The 15,508-nt window shown below is 40.5% G+C and overlaps 1 protein-coding gene and 1 long non-coding RNA gene across 4 annotated transcripts in view; one reads left to right on the top strand and one right to left on the bottom strand.

Annotated features, from left to right (window-relative positions):
* Nucleotides 1-15,508, top strand: part of slc35f3b (solute carrier family 35 member F3b) — a 56,155-nt gene that overhangs the window by 1,906 nt on the left and 38,741 nt on the right. The window lies entirely within an intron of this gene.
* LOC133509935 (uncharacterized) lies at nucleotides 311-3,863 on the bottom strand. Of its 2 annotated transcripts, none has more exons than XR_009797476.1 (4): nucleotides 3,817-3,863; nucleotides 3,504-3,542; nucleotides 2,887-2,946; nucleotides 311-1,714 (listed from the first exon to the last, which is right to left on the bottom strand). It is a non-coding gene; the product is annotated as an uncharacterized LOC133509935 (long non-coding RNA). The 2 variants fall into 2 exon arrangements; XR_009797477.1 differs by lacking the exon at nucleotides 3,817-3,863 and adding an exon at nucleotides 3,642-3,809.

Here is a 15,508-nt window from a genome sequence, read left to right as displayed (position 1 = left end):
AACTCTAAAACAACAAAAGCAAGATGGAGAAAGTGCTTTTGAACGGTAAAATTTGAAACAGTAAAGCTAAGATGGATTGATTGAATTGAATGATTTGATTGATTGAGTGTTCAAAGAAATGTACAACCAAAGGAAAATGCTCACATTCAGTTCCGTTGAAGAAATAATGAAACAATAAAAAGTTATTCGTTAGTAGTTATGATTATAATGTATCGAGAATATTATGACACAAGAGAAAAATATTGCACCTGCATCAAAAGAATATTGCACCAAAAGCGAGAAAATTACAGGATTAAAAAGGACTATAGTCGATGGGGAGAAGCTTTTTTTTATTTCAAAAGTCTGCTCGTTTACGTTTTAATGCATCTGAAACGTCTGCCTGTGGGCATAGTTCATGTCCAGGGTGGAAGGGATCCAGGGGGATCCTAGCAGCACTCTTGCGGCAGTGGGAGGTGTGCAGCTCCTCCAGTGGAAGGAGAGGTTATCCGACAATGCACTGGGCACTGACTATAACTCTCTTTAGCGCTTTCCCCTGTATTGTACAATTGGAAAACCATGCACAGAGGCAGGAACTCAGGACACCCTTGAAGTCCTGCGGTAGAAGGACACCAGAAGTCTGTGAGATGTTATTGCTGAGGACTCTCAGAAGTAGAGTCTCTTCTGGCCCTTCTTCACCAGCTCTGCAGTATGCAGACCCCAGGTCGGGTCCTCGCTGATGTTAACTCCCAGGAAGCGGAAGCGCGAGACCCTCTCCATACAAACCCCATCGATATTAAAATGCTGGATGTTATGCTTGTTTCTCCTAAAGTTCACAACCAGCTCCTTAGTCTTGCTGGTGTTCAGGAGCTTGTTGTTTTCACGGCACCATGCAAGTAGTCACTCTACCTCCTCTCTATAGGCTGACTCATTGGCCCCTGATTTGAGCACCACCGCTGTGGTTTCGTTCACAAACTTGACAATGGAAATGTTGTGGTGAGTGGGGGTGCAGTCATAGTTGTAGACAGTGCACAGGAGGGGGCTCAGGACTCAGCCCTGTGGTGAGCCGGTGCTGAGGCTGATGGCTGTGGAGAGGTGGGGTCCCACTCTCAGTTTCTGGGTGCATTGTGTCAGAAGGTTCTTAATCCAAAGGCAAGTAGAGTGTGGTATTCCAATATGCAACATCTTATTACCAGTCTGTGGTGGAGGATGGTATTAAAGGCAGAGCTGAAGTCTACAAAGACGATCTGTTCATAGATTCCCCGGTGTTCGAGGTGGGACAGGACAGTATAAAGGGTAGTGTTTATAGCGTCCTCTGTAGACCAGTTAGCTCTGTAGGCAAACTGGTATGTATCAAACGAGGCAGGGGATGAAAGTCATGATGTCCTCCATGATGTGAGAACTTCATAAACACGGCATTCAAAGCTATCGGTCTGTAATTATTCAGGCAGTCGGTGGGCTGTTTTTTGGGGAGGGGGATTATGATGGATGATTTGAGGCAGGATGGAACGGTGGATTGGCACAGGGAATGGTTCAAAATCCTGGCCAGGACCCCAGCCAGCTCATATGCAGTCTTTCAGTGTCCACCCTAGGATGCCACCGGGTCCAGCTCCTTTCCTTGTGTTGACGGAGAGCAGTGTGCACCAGAATCGAGCCACAAGGGATGCTGACTCACTGAATGTCTCGAGTTGGTGTATGGAATGAACTAAATATCTTCACATTTAAATGCACCGACGGGCTAAAAGATAACATATATAATTGAAGTCAGTCAGATCATACAGTAGCAACATACAAAAATACATACAGTATATGTCAGAGTTGCAATCATGTTTACATGGTACCTTTATTAGCCTGAGGAACCTCCCCCATTGAATTTTCACCAATTTGTATTGTACCAACCTTCGAATCCTTAGGTAAACACTGCACTACTTTGTTTTTCTTGTTAGGAAAAATCCTTCATTAAACGTCCCTCCGACCCATTTAGGCACGAAACAAGTAAGTCATTTACTTAATAAATTAGGTGACTCATTACTTTTGTTCAAATATTGTATTTGGTCCAAATTCTGCAGTTGTAGTTGCAAGATAGAACAATCACATAGTATTTATGTCAAAACCATTGATGCAACTCGTCTTTTAATTATTTTTTAAAGCATCATTGTTGCTCAATGTGTGTCCAAATAGCAGTTTGCTTAACTGAAGCTTGAGGCATCAGACAGTTGAAACGTTGCTTTGAACAGTTTATTCTTTGAAGATTTTTTTTTTTTGAAACAACTTTTATCTTTTCTTGTTTTCAAATCTCTGCATCACTTCAAAAGATTTGCATCATTTTGAGGTGGGGGGTCTGAGCACTTAACCCCTTTGGATCTGGCTGAAAAACAACAACTTGCTTACTCTGTTGCAACATCACAGTTAAACACAGTTTTAGCCTTCCAACTTGTTGTTTGATATCTCGGCCCCTGTGTTGGTAGGCTCATTAGGATTTGGCTTGTAAGTTTTAAATTCTAAAAAGTGCTGTTGTGCATAAGAGACAGGACAGTAAAATATTAATATATTGCCTTTAACATTCACAATGCTAATCAGAACACATCTACAATACTGTACACATAGAGTATACGGCAGTAAGAGGACAACAATATACTATGATTTTCTTTGCAGGAATTGCTTCACGGTACACTGATTGAGAACATAAACTCATTGACTGCTTTAGTTTTACATCATATAAGAGGAGAATTAAAGTTACCCAGTGTTGTTTTCTCCGATATGTGCTAAATGAGGAGATATATGCTTGAAGACATGATGTTACAACACTAAAACACTTTTTTCCCATTTAATGTGCAGTACACACATCGGCTTCATTTTTCTTGTCTTGCCTCTGACTGTGTAATTGCCAGTTAACAAATGCATACATACCGCTACCCATTTGTATTCACCACAATGGCATGAAAGCAATTAAACTTGACATGGGAACGCCTGGGAGCAACAAAAGAAAAAAAGCAATTACAAAGACTTCAATTTCTGTTACTTTTCCTTCTGCAATTTAAACATTGTTTCATAGTCTTTTTAAAAAACGGGGATATCTAATAATATTACTTAAATTATATACAGCAGCTGAAAAAAGTATTTACCATGTCACCATTTTTCCTCACGAAATATACTTCTGAAGGCGCCATCCATCCATCCATCCATCCTTCCATCCATCTATTCATTCATTCATTCATTTATTCATTCATTCATTCTCTGTATCCTCACTAGAATATTGGGAGTGCTGGACCCCATCTCAGCCATCTTTGGGCGAGAGGCAGGGTACACACTGAACTGGTCACTAGTAAATTGCAGGGCACCTACTGTATAAACAACTATTCACACTCACTTTCACACCTATGGGCAATTTTGAGTCTTCAATGGACCTGCCACAGGTTTTGGGATGTTGGAAGAAACTGAAGTATCTGAAGAAAACCCACACAAGTGTAGTAGGTCTAACTCTGCGTTGTGTATTTTTTTTGCATGATGAATGGGAAGACACACACCTTGGCTGGTCGCAACCTGATTTAATCCTCTCTCTTCCACTGTATGAAAAAGGAGACACATTCACAAATGTTCACAGAGCTCTCTTCCCAAAGACACTCAAAGCTCTGCAACATTAAAGACATGGTCACCACACAGACCTTGACAACGTCTCCCCTTCTCCAGCTAGTTTGTGAGTTTATGTTTCAAATAAATAAAACACATTCAACGCTATGCCTCTATAACTACACCCACTTTGCAGACATTTTAAACAAATGTATATTTACCTTTTACAACAAAACAATGAAAATATGTGAAGGAGACCAAAATGCCTACCTTACATTTAAAAGCCAGAAACACAAGAGGAAGTGATCTCATTTAGCCATCTGATAAGTGTGGCTTCAAAATAAAACATGTAGCCTACTTCCTCTGTTTCTCGGATCTTCCACCAACACTTCAACTTTATTTCCCCCCCTTACCGTGAACATTTTTAAACACCCAATTCCTTACACACTACCAGTAATAGCGTTGAAAAGAACGAAAGAAAAGAATAAATGCCAGAGCACGTGCTGCCTTTCAAAATAAGAGTGCGCTTCCACACCCTTTTCCTATTATAGTGCACAACCTCACACCATTACACAGGCACAATGAGAACATACAACCTCTACCTTGGTGGGGCTGGAATTTGAACCCCAGTCTTCAGAACCGTGAGGCAAGATGTGTTAATCAATTTCCACTGTTCCAACCTAAATGTGCTGTTGCCATGAAAATTTCAACAGTTGTTGGGAACAACCAAAGTAATGAAAAAAATGACCCCCCCCCCAAAAAAAAGAGGCACACGGAAAATGTATTTGAATCATGAAGATAGAGAGATCCAAAAAGGCAAGGAAAGCCAAGACAACACCTAAACTCCATCAACATCAAACATAAATACAGCCCGTTGTCAGTGCAAAAAAATAACAGATGGTTCAGTCGTAATTGATGGGCTTCAAAAAGGCCTCTTTGCTAAGGTGTAAGTCAAGGTACATCTTATGATGGGTAATAGCAGATAACTCTCTCAAGACCATAGCAAATTAATTGTTGCAAAACATAACGATGGCACGGGTTACAGGCGCACATCTCAGCTTCTGAATGTCCCAGTGAACACGGTTGTGGCCATAATAGATAAGTGGAAAGGCTGTCATGCCACCATAAATCCTCGATTGTGTGCTTCTTGCAAGATTTGTGACAGAGGAGTGCAAAGAATAATGAGAGGAGTTAGCCAAGAGCCAAGGACCAACTGTGGAGATCTTAAAAAGACCTGAAATTAGCAGGTACTCTTGTCACAAGGAAAACTGTGAATAATGTTCTCTGCCGCCATGGCCTGTATGTGTGTTCACTACGTAGGATGCCAGTGATCGGTGAAAATTTGTTGAACAGCATTTGGGTCAGTTAAATACTAGGAAAGTATAGTCTCGTAGGATGAGAGAAAAAAATGAACCATTTGGTTGCCATAATGCACACAATGTTTGGAAGAGATGTCACCCAGTACACAACCCGAAAAACCCCATACCAACAGTGAACTTCAGAGGTGGGAACATGATGGTCGGGGGATGCTTTTCAGCAAATGGTAGTGGTAAACTTGAAAATAAAACGAGCGTGGGCATTTTAGCTGGATAAAGATCCAAAAGTGAATTCAATGCACGAGAGAGAGAACGGTTTTCAAACAAAAGCAGATTTTCATTCTAGATTGCTAGGTTTTGTCCAGGACTTTCAGGACAAATCCGTCTGAACACACTATGCAGTATATGAGCCTTGATACGTCTGTGGATAAAAACCTTTTTTGGCAACCGATTTACTGCCTCCACACACAACATTCACGGTGGGCACGTCACAGCTGCATGAGAACACGTGGCATGTTCACAGAATAGCCGGTCAGCAACATATTGAGAAATAAACAAACATTAACTATGAACTACTTCATTTTTGGAATGGGGAACTGAACTTCGAACCAGTTTCTGTAGAATATGAACTTTGGAGCATATGCTGCTCATTTTTTAGGGTGCTAATGAGTCACTTTCCCTCAAGCAGAAAGGCATATCCAATCTCTTAGTGACTCACTTTACTGTCCCTACCTACAGTATGAGAGGTTGGTTTGGACAGAAATGCTGCCGAAGCTGAATTAACAGGTTCTTATTTTGTCAAGAAATACTCAGGTTGACGTACGAGACTGCAAAACACCACTGCTCTGTTTTCTCTTTAACCTTGTGGTTTGATGTCAGGGAAAAGGTCATAGACAAAATGGTGCTCCTGTTTTGCTTCCCCCCAAAATTATTTTGTTAAATCAAGAAACTGAGAAAGATCACAACGTCAGCTTTGACGTAAATAGACCAAATTAATTAATCTAATTACCGAAGCTCCTATGTTTCCATAATTACCTAGCCTGTTTGACATTATCACTCATTCAGAGTAGAGAAAAAAATGGCTAATAAATATCATTATGCAATTTCAGGTTTGGTTAATATTGTTAGTAAAACAAATGTTTATTTCCAACTGGTGGGGATATCTGCTGTGAGGATGGCAGGTTTAATTTCACATGATTTATGTCTTCTGGACGTCTCCTGATGATCATTTATTTACACTTGGTCCAATGAGTTCTTGAACATTGAAACAAAAATTGCTTTTCACAGAAATCAAATTTTGTGTCTGCCAAAGTTTTGGGAATGCGAATGGTTGCTGACATTTGCATTCGAAATGTGTAGCAGAGGTATGTCATATTTAAATGACTCAGTGGATAGAAATGTTCCTGTTGCCATGGTAGCCACATTACGCACACAACCGAAAAAATAATGGAGTTTTCTTTCAAAAACCTGCAGTTTCAGCTTCATTTTTATGTACAGTATGCATGTTGAAAACCCTGGAAGCCGCCCTCCAGCTTCCCATGACGCTGAATAAGATATGCCATATGGAAAATTAATGAATGGTTTCGTTCTTATTGCGTCAAGACGTTCCCAAAGGTGTGTCCACTGAGCAGTGAAACAGTTTTTATAATTTACTATAACAAAGCTTGTACCCTCTTGTCGAGGTTGACGAGGCATGAAATAAGGTTCGCTTCTAATTTCAGCTCAGCGTTTGCTCACAATGAGACCGAGTGTGCAGGAACAGGTTGGAGAGTTTAGCTGGTCATTTAAACCTGACTGTGATAATTGAACTGTCCTTGCAATTCACCCAAATAGTGTGGGTATGTTCTGATGAGAATTTAGTAGAAAACTGTTCCCATGAGAATTTAGTAGACGTTTGTACGTGGAGTACACATTTTGTTTAAAATTGGACTGTGTTCAAACCACATGATCCGCTGTGAGAATCTGCAAACCCTCACAGTGTTTTTCCACACAGCAGTTCACAGTTGGTACTGTCCATCCAGCCATCTTCTCCAGGGTCGGAGAGGTGCTGGAGCCTTCTCCAGCTATGTTTGGGCGAGAGGCGGGGTACACCCTGTATTGATTGCGAGCCAAATGTTGGCCACACAAAGACAGACAACAGCCACACTCACAACCACACTTAGGGGTAATTTGGAGTGTCCAATTAATGTTACATGTTTTTGAGACGTGGGAGGAAACCGGAGTGCCCGCAGAAAACCCACGCAGGCATGAGGAGAACGTGCAAACCCCACACAGGCAGGGGATTTGAACACACGGTCCCCAGAACTGTGTGGCCAACAGACCCATGAGGCCAACGCTCTAACCAGTTGCGCCACCATGCTTCCAAATTCAACTATTCACATTTATTGTTTTTGTATAAAATACGGCATTGTTTCCATCTTGGCACAGATTAACAATGTTGAAGTGAGTGGAGGAGCTTCTGTCAGACAGAAGAGCTCTGGTGCCACCTTGTGACAGCTATAGACAATTAGAAAACTAACAAGTTTTTGTTACTCGCAGCAGGCTCAGTCCATAGCTACATATTGTACTTTATTGTGGGTGTGGCTAACATGCCCATTTTATTTTATTAGTCTATGATGCGGAAGTTATAAACTCTGCCTAGTGGCCTGGAAATGAGTACAGTACTGTACTTTATCTACACACCTGCAAACAGCTGTAAACCAGACTCGAAACATTTCTTCCCATACAATACATAATGTAGTTTCCTAAATGGGCTAATCTTGACGCATCATTCCTTCTTTATTTGCACCAAAAAAGAGGAAACAAAAGTAATCATAGACACAGTTGGCTTGGTTAAAGAAAACTTTTGTTTATTCGAATTCAAACCGTAAAAATAAAGTAAATAAAATTGTTTTCCACATCGCATGGGCAGAGGAAATCCAGGTCAATGAACAAAAATACAAAGAAAATAATGAGGATTGCGGATGAAAATGGATGTTAATGATGATGATGATGATCAAAAAACTATTTCGCCCCATGGCGATGACAGTGCACCGTCTGTATTTCCACTGTCTATTTTGTCTAACCTTCGTTCTTCTTCCGGTTCATTACATCATCACAACGTATCAACAATGTAGCAAACCTCAAATCCTCATTTTAAATATCACAGAATGGATCATCCACAGCATACATATAATAAACAATTATCAATATACAATATCACATAATTAAAACCGACCCAAAATTATTTCACTAATTATTTTGACTGAAAATATTTGAAGAACATAAATTATATTTATCCTCTTACACATAAAGTGACCCAAAACTGCTTCATATTTCCTTTTCAAAATTCTACTAACTTCACATTCTGTGGATGCACTCATTACACAATTTAGTTGTGAAAAATAATAATCACTAAGGTGTCCAATGTTCCCTCTTCTGACACTTTTTCTTTGCTGTCATCCGCAGTCTGTACCCACATTGCAGGCTTGCGGAAAGGCATCCTGGGAAATAGTGTCAATCAAAAGCTGAAACACAAGGAAAAGAGGCAATTAGGAGTAAAAATATTTTGGCCAGACTTATTTGCTGCCGTTAATTAAAGACTTTTAAGTGGCATCGAGAAAGATTGATACAGCGAGTACGTCAAACAACAATTTTAGACGATATTTCCCCAGTGATATGCACCTGTCACGGTGTACGTTCGTCTGGAAGAAAAAGCTCTTCGTGCATCGTGGAGGAAAAAGTTGCAGGCTGGTGCTTACTCACATCATCCCCATGAAGAGCGTCGCCATGACAGCATGTTCATGCGTCCACGTTCACACTGTTCTGCTCTCAACAGGAAATAAGAGAATCACAAAAGCGCCGCTATCAACTTATTTTTCCCTGTATTTCCGCAAGCATATTTGCAACACTATTGTGGGTTTTAGGGCTCGTTTGCAGAATGTACAGAACGCACCATATCTGCTCATTATTGCATATTTTTATTCATACTGTAGATCCAAATGGAATTGGAGTTTCTGCAGCCCTTTTTTTTTCCTTAGAACTTGCAGATATTTGTGCAATTTGTGGTTGTGGAGGTAAACTTTTCATGGTTCGTAACTGGAACATTTTTCCAGTAAATATGTAAAAGAAATACAGCGCCAACATTCAGTTTTGAGGATATGGGTGTTATTCCTAGCCCATCTTACTTATTGTGTACAATAGAGCAATGGGACACAAAATTGTGCCCGCTTGCACAATCTTAGGAGGTGTCAAATTGTTCTTTTAAAAGGATGATAATACTCAATATATGCTGACACACTCAGAAGTATTAAATGAACAATCAGTTCTTGCATGATTGTGGTTGAGCTATCATTGTACAGTTCTGTATACAATTTCATTGCATCCCACTTAGAGCATTCTAGTATTTTGGTTACATCATTAAAGCAACATGAGAGATTTCCCATATTAGACTAATATTAGATTGTTTGCATGTCTTTGGAGATGTGGACGTTTTGTTTGCAACCAGGTCAGTGACAAAGTTTGTAGCAATTGAGGTAAAAGTCTCTCTCTCTCTCTTTCTCTCTCTCTCTTTCTCTCTCTGTTTCAGTTTTTTTAAGCAATTTTACTTTAATTACTGTGTAACTCATAACACACAGTAGCTGACGCCAAATCCTTTAGACATAATGAGACTGAGAGAACAATGGCTCCGCTGGTTGTATCTAAGTAATGCACACCAATTACTTCAAATCTGTAAAGATTCCAGTATACTGTTGAGGCAACTGCATGTCTGTACATAAAGTCATGCATAGAATACTCCCTGAATACACATTTTGTCTATCTCTGGTACACTCCAAGGTGGCCGTGTAAGATAACATCACATACATAATCAAGAGCAATCCATCAATAATCACACACCTGCTCATGCTCACTGCAAATCAGCATTATGACTTTAAAATACTCTGGGTTGTATTTCACCACCTTATCTTGCTGCTTTACGGTGGAGCCACCGTAGTATTGGACTGTACTTTTAAGAATTGTAGTACAGTAGTGGAGTTATCAAAATGAATTGTGGAGAAAAAATAAGCAACGCAACAACGATGCATTGATTTTAGTATGCCCTTTTCAACTAACGGAAAAGCTTTTTCATGCCAGTCTAGTCCTGCAGACACCCTTTCACCTCTTTTCATCTAGCGTTAATTAGACGAGGCGTCGCATGATCCCCACCCACATGTAATTAATCAGCTGTGGCCACACACGGCACATTGTGGTCGGAGAATTGCAGCAATAGGGCAACACAGTCGCCCAAGTGTAAATGAGGTTGCGCCGGCAAGTCGGGATCTGAACATATTGTTAAGAGAAAATTGATTGGTAAGGTTCTTGTGACAGCCGAATGGTTTAGGAGCAGGATACCACTCCATGTAAATCAACACATCCTCTGTATACTGCAGATAAAGAAGGATAATACCCAATCGTACCCAACTCTAAACAAAACGATGAAAACACATTATAACCCATAAGTACACCTCCAGGGTTAACACTCTTATCAGCGGTGACTCATGTTACCGGTGGCTGACAGTAAATACATGGTGACTAATTCACATTTGTTTTAGGCCTAATGCTTTGTCCTTTGGCATAAATGGATGAGAAAAAAAAAAACAATTGCATAAAATATTCCATCAGAAAAAGGTTGCCTTGTGATAGTCATGCCAGCGGGTGATTCAGCGTACCGGAGAGAATTCTTGTATGCAGCGAAATTGTTTTAGCAACAGCATCCAAGCTAAAGCTGCAACTAAAATTATGGAGCGTCCACTGAAATGATCAGAGAATGTTTATCAATGGATGATGTAAGTTATACACAGGAGTTCTTACAAGATATACAGTATGAGTATTCATATAGTTGAGGGAGATTACCCAACTGATCTTATGTTTTTTTTTTTGGGGGGGGGGGGGTTAATTGGATTTCTTTTAGAATCAGACATGGAAGAGAGGAATATTATGGCAGGAGCTCTATCACACATCAAGTAAGCTCGACGTCAGTCCCTGGAGATTAATTTGAATGCTTACTGTTGCCTGAGGCCCGTGAGAAGAAAAGAGCTGCTTTTGGTGTTTGTTTACCTATATAGCTCCGCAAATTAAGTACTTTTAGAAAGCTTTGCAGTATCAAATGAAGAATATGCAGAAACCAGTAAATGAATTCAGTTTGGTGAGGAAGCTTTTTTTGTTTTCATATTGTCAAGGCGACTGGAAAAAAAAAACAACTTATCTATACTTTTTGGTCTCCATTTGGTTGCTGGCTTAAATGGAAACCCAAACCGAGGTGCTGCTGTATACACACTGCAGTCTATTGAATAGTCCGTGGAGAATAGTACAATTATTTGCGTGTTTTGTCTGCGTCCCACTTCCATCAAACTAATATTTTCTTCTACATGTCATGAACAAAACGTGCCAAAAAAAGACAAATGGAGAGGATGTCTTCCATTGTTATTTGTTTACTATGTGCCCCCAACATCCCCCGACCCCTTTTTTTTTTTATTCTGGTAACTCAGCAACACATCCCAGGGTGAAAACTCAAAACCAGATTGGGCTTTGCTGTTGCAAATATTTGCGTGTTGAGCTGAAGGAGCATGATTTCGTGAATGTGCCGGGAGGAGAAAAACGGCAACGCTGATAGACGTCTGCTGTGGTGTGAGCATCATTGTTAACGGTGACAGTGTGACCAGTCATCCTTTGGGATCTGGGAGATGTGCACAAGCGTATCAGCTTTTCTCGTTCCTCAGTCCATGGAGAGCTCGATGGAAAAGCCAACAAAAGAAGATCTTTCTCTCATTACAATTTTAATCGCCTTAAAGTATTGGTGCAGTATGTTACAAATTCAGGTTGTTACAAAAGAACATGTTCTTTAAATTTTGATGGATTATTGTCTTACACCCTTTTTTCGTAATAACAATATGCAACGCTCTGGGTACTCTGGCTTCCTCCCGTATTCCAAAACATGTTAAGTTAATTGAACACTAAGACTCTCTGTAGGTTTAAACAGTTGTTTGTCTAACAGGGGTGTCAAACTCATTTTTGTCACAGGCCACATCATCATTATGGCTTCCCTCTGAGGGCTGTTATGACTGTGAAGCTGTATAAAGGAATTATGACATATGCGGGAATCATGTACACAACAAATTGATGCATTTTAAAGCCCAAGTGTCATCACTATAAACCTTCTAAAATAGATATTGAAATGAAAATTACATATAACATTATTTATATCAATGTCTACACAAAAAAATAAATATGAGTGGAGAGCGAGTCATCCATGCGCAAAGTTGCAGAAGTGTATTCGATATCCAAGTGGTCACCATATTGGCTGCATCTACTGCCAGTGACGTCGCTCTGGACGTTCGTCATTGAAAACACGCTGATGCCCCTACTATGGGAAACGAACACACCGCATCTGACAAGGAAGCTCTTTTTGGAGAACAGAACATCTCACAACCGAGTGAAGTGACCGGGGCAATATTACCCTGTCATTTCAAGCCATATTTAGATGGTATGCGTATCACTTCTAACTAACAACAGACTCCCAGACAGTATGTATGAGCCAGCCTGGCCGAAGCCATTACATTCCTGAGGCACGGCTTCGGCGGCGGTTCGTACGCCCGCCTACTATGGGACACGGAGGCTCTTTTCAAAGAAGAGAACATCTCACAATCGTGTGAAGTGACCAGGGCAATATTACCCTATTTTTTCAAGCTATATTTAGATGTTATGCTGATCACGGCCAAACCGCATGTGGCCAAACCACCTCCCCGTCCGATCCACCTCCGCGCGGCGTAGATGAGGCACCAACAGGCACATCGACACATTTAGCACCTCTTACTTACTCTTGACTTACTTTTGTTACGTTCTGAAAGGATTACGTCGGCCCCCACAACTATTGTTTTTTTTAGTAGCTCTATACACACCTACCTGTCATTTGGAACCCATGAAGCACTTGTCCTTTCCACCCGTGCAATCCATTTTTCACGACAAATTGGGTCTCTTGGAAACTTATGGAGGGTAAATCCAACCTCCCGAGTGTTCGAGCAATATCCAGCATTGCAACAAGCTGGCATTTTGGCTAACACGAAGGAACAAAGAGCTACCTTCCCGCAGGTGAATCCGCTTGAGTGAGCTACTGCCCTGTACGTCACTTCCGGCTTCTTCTTGAAAACATATACCTCAAGAGGATTTTCATGGCGGGAGTTACAGAAAGCCATACATGTCCAAATCATGTTTTGTGGTGAAAAAATGCATGGGTCCATGTTGGCTGCCGTTTTTTCATGTATAACATACTAAAACTCATGCATTTCATGACAGTGGCCCTTTAAACAAGAAACCTATAAAATATTTTTCAATTAATGGATTTTTTTCAAAGCAGAGTTGGTAACAGAAAAAATGCTTGCAACATTTTAATGTTATTGCAATTGATCAGAATTAGTAATTTTGAATTACTTTCACGGGCCACATAAAATTATATGACAGGCAAGATTATGCCCACGGGCCACCATTTTGACACCTGCGGTCTATATGCAGTCTATCTAAATAGTCCAGAATGTATCCAGAACGCCTCTTTCCCAGACTCAGCAGGGATAGGTGCCATTTTACCTCAACCATGATGCTAATGAAGTAAAAAATGGATGACTGGATGGGATTATCTCCGAATGTTTGGAACTCCTGTAACAATAATTTACTAATAGGAAATGAAATCACCAGCTACTTTGTGTATATATCAGAGAGTCTAATTTCAGGATATACATTTAAGAGTGAAATGAGGTTTGTGAGGGGGCTGCAGTGAGCTGGTGCGAGCATGTCTCTCTAACTCATTTTTATAACCACCAGTGTGCACACAGTGTTCACCGTTGGGTCCAGATACACGACAATTATAGCCGCTGTGAACACGAATTTGAGTTGACCGGTCTGACTGAGCGGCCCATAACCCTCGGTCTACCTCACAGCTACGTATTCCCAATGCTTGTTGGTGTTGAGAAAACGCTATCCCAACGGTGCCTGTTGTGATTGCCGTTCATCTCCTTGACAAAGAACAGCAAGTTGTGCAAAAAGTACTGAAAAATTTAACAGTTTGACATACATTGCATGTTGAAATGTTCAAAGAATTTCAAATAAGGTTCTCCTGTAAGGGTATGATTGTGCATTTGAGGTTCATCCTGAAAATTCACCTGAAAGCTGAATATCGCAAACTTATTGTGCATAACATAATGGAGATATTGGGCCTTAAATACATGATTTACTGTGGGGTTGAAAAATTTTCACTTTCTTTGAAAACTGAAACTAATACGCCATCAGAGCATCAATGGTTCATCAATAGCTGGAACATACTCTTTCTTTCTCACAAACACACACACACGCACAACTTTTGGAAGCAAGTCCAAAGCAACTCCTGCTGTCGTAGTTGGAGTGTTCGGCCGAGGGGTGATCAGAAGGATGTCTTGATGGGTGTTGAAAGCAAAGCGACTCACTGGACACTTCAAAGACACAGGCCAACAGCTCGGGAGCTTAATGATTCCATCATTATGCAGAAAATTAACCTCTTCATCCTTTCCATCATTTGTGAGAAACTATTCCTTCTCCAAAGTGGGAAAGAATTGTCTGTGACGCTTCTCCAATGTTGCTTGAATGTACTCAAATGATTTACGAAGAAAGGAAAGTCCGGTTTGTCTGCCAGCCTTTAACAAAAATACTACACAAGGATTGATATGAAGTGGGTCTAATTTGGTTGCAGAATCTCAGGTGCGTGACTCTACATTTTCCAAGTGCAATTGAGCATATAATGACCTCATTTGTTTGTATTATCTCCATGGCAAAGCGACTATATTAACGTCCCCCTGGAGATTCTTGTTCTTTCAGGAAAGGATAGAGAAGTGTGTTAAATCCTTTTTTGGGACTTGCACTTTGTTAGCATTCTGGTCAGCTGTGTTTTTCCAAGTGTTTTTCAAATCTTTACAAAGTCAACATGACATTCTTTTTCTCGCAGTGGCACTTTTAAGCCTTTCAGCAACAAATGCCATCTAGCGGGGGGTCATAAAAAACCGTCGCCGTGGCGGAGAGCGAAATGAATCATACATTGAAGGAGGAAACAAAATGAAACATGTGCTTCATTTTCCTGTTCCTTCTCACCTTAGTGTTAGCACAACTTGCTTTGCTCTCCAACCTCGCAGCGACTTCGTGTATCATATAGAGACTGTCTCATTCACATTCAGTTATTTCTTATTATTCATCAAATCTTTTATTCAGCTAAGACAATTGAGAATACATTCTCATTTGCAATGCCCACCTTGCTGAAGAACGCAGAGTGAAACAAATAATATACATGCTTCATACATGCATAAAATAGTGACTAATTGTAACAAATAAAGTAATGTATTTTTCTAGCTCATGAGCACAGTACGTCTGTGTAAGGGCTGTGTGGCTCCCCCCGCTCTTCTGTGTACTCCAGCTTCCTGCCATAAAAAATATTCTTTTGACAAGCGGGCTCCTTTGGCCTTTAATATATCTCTAACGCTCTTCTTGAACTACAACAACAATTCATCCCAAATGGAAGTAGGCCTATCTGTTTGTGAAAATGGGAGCCAGGATTAGTCTGAAAATAGAAAAAAAGAGGGAGTTATGCACACTAAAAGAACCACTATGTGTTT

The sequence above is a fragment of the Syngnathoides biaculeatus genome, chromosome 12, assembly GCF_019802595.1.
Source record: "Syngnathoides biaculeatus isolate LvHL_M chromosome 12, ASM1980259v1, whole genome shotgun sequence".
Classification (NCBI taxonomy): Eukaryota; Metazoa; Chordata; class Actinopteri; order Syngnathiformes; family Syngnathidae; genus Syngnathoides; species Syngnathoides biaculeatus.
Note: the sequence above shows the minus strand (reverse complement) of the source record. Positions and strands in the feature narration are given on the sequence as shown.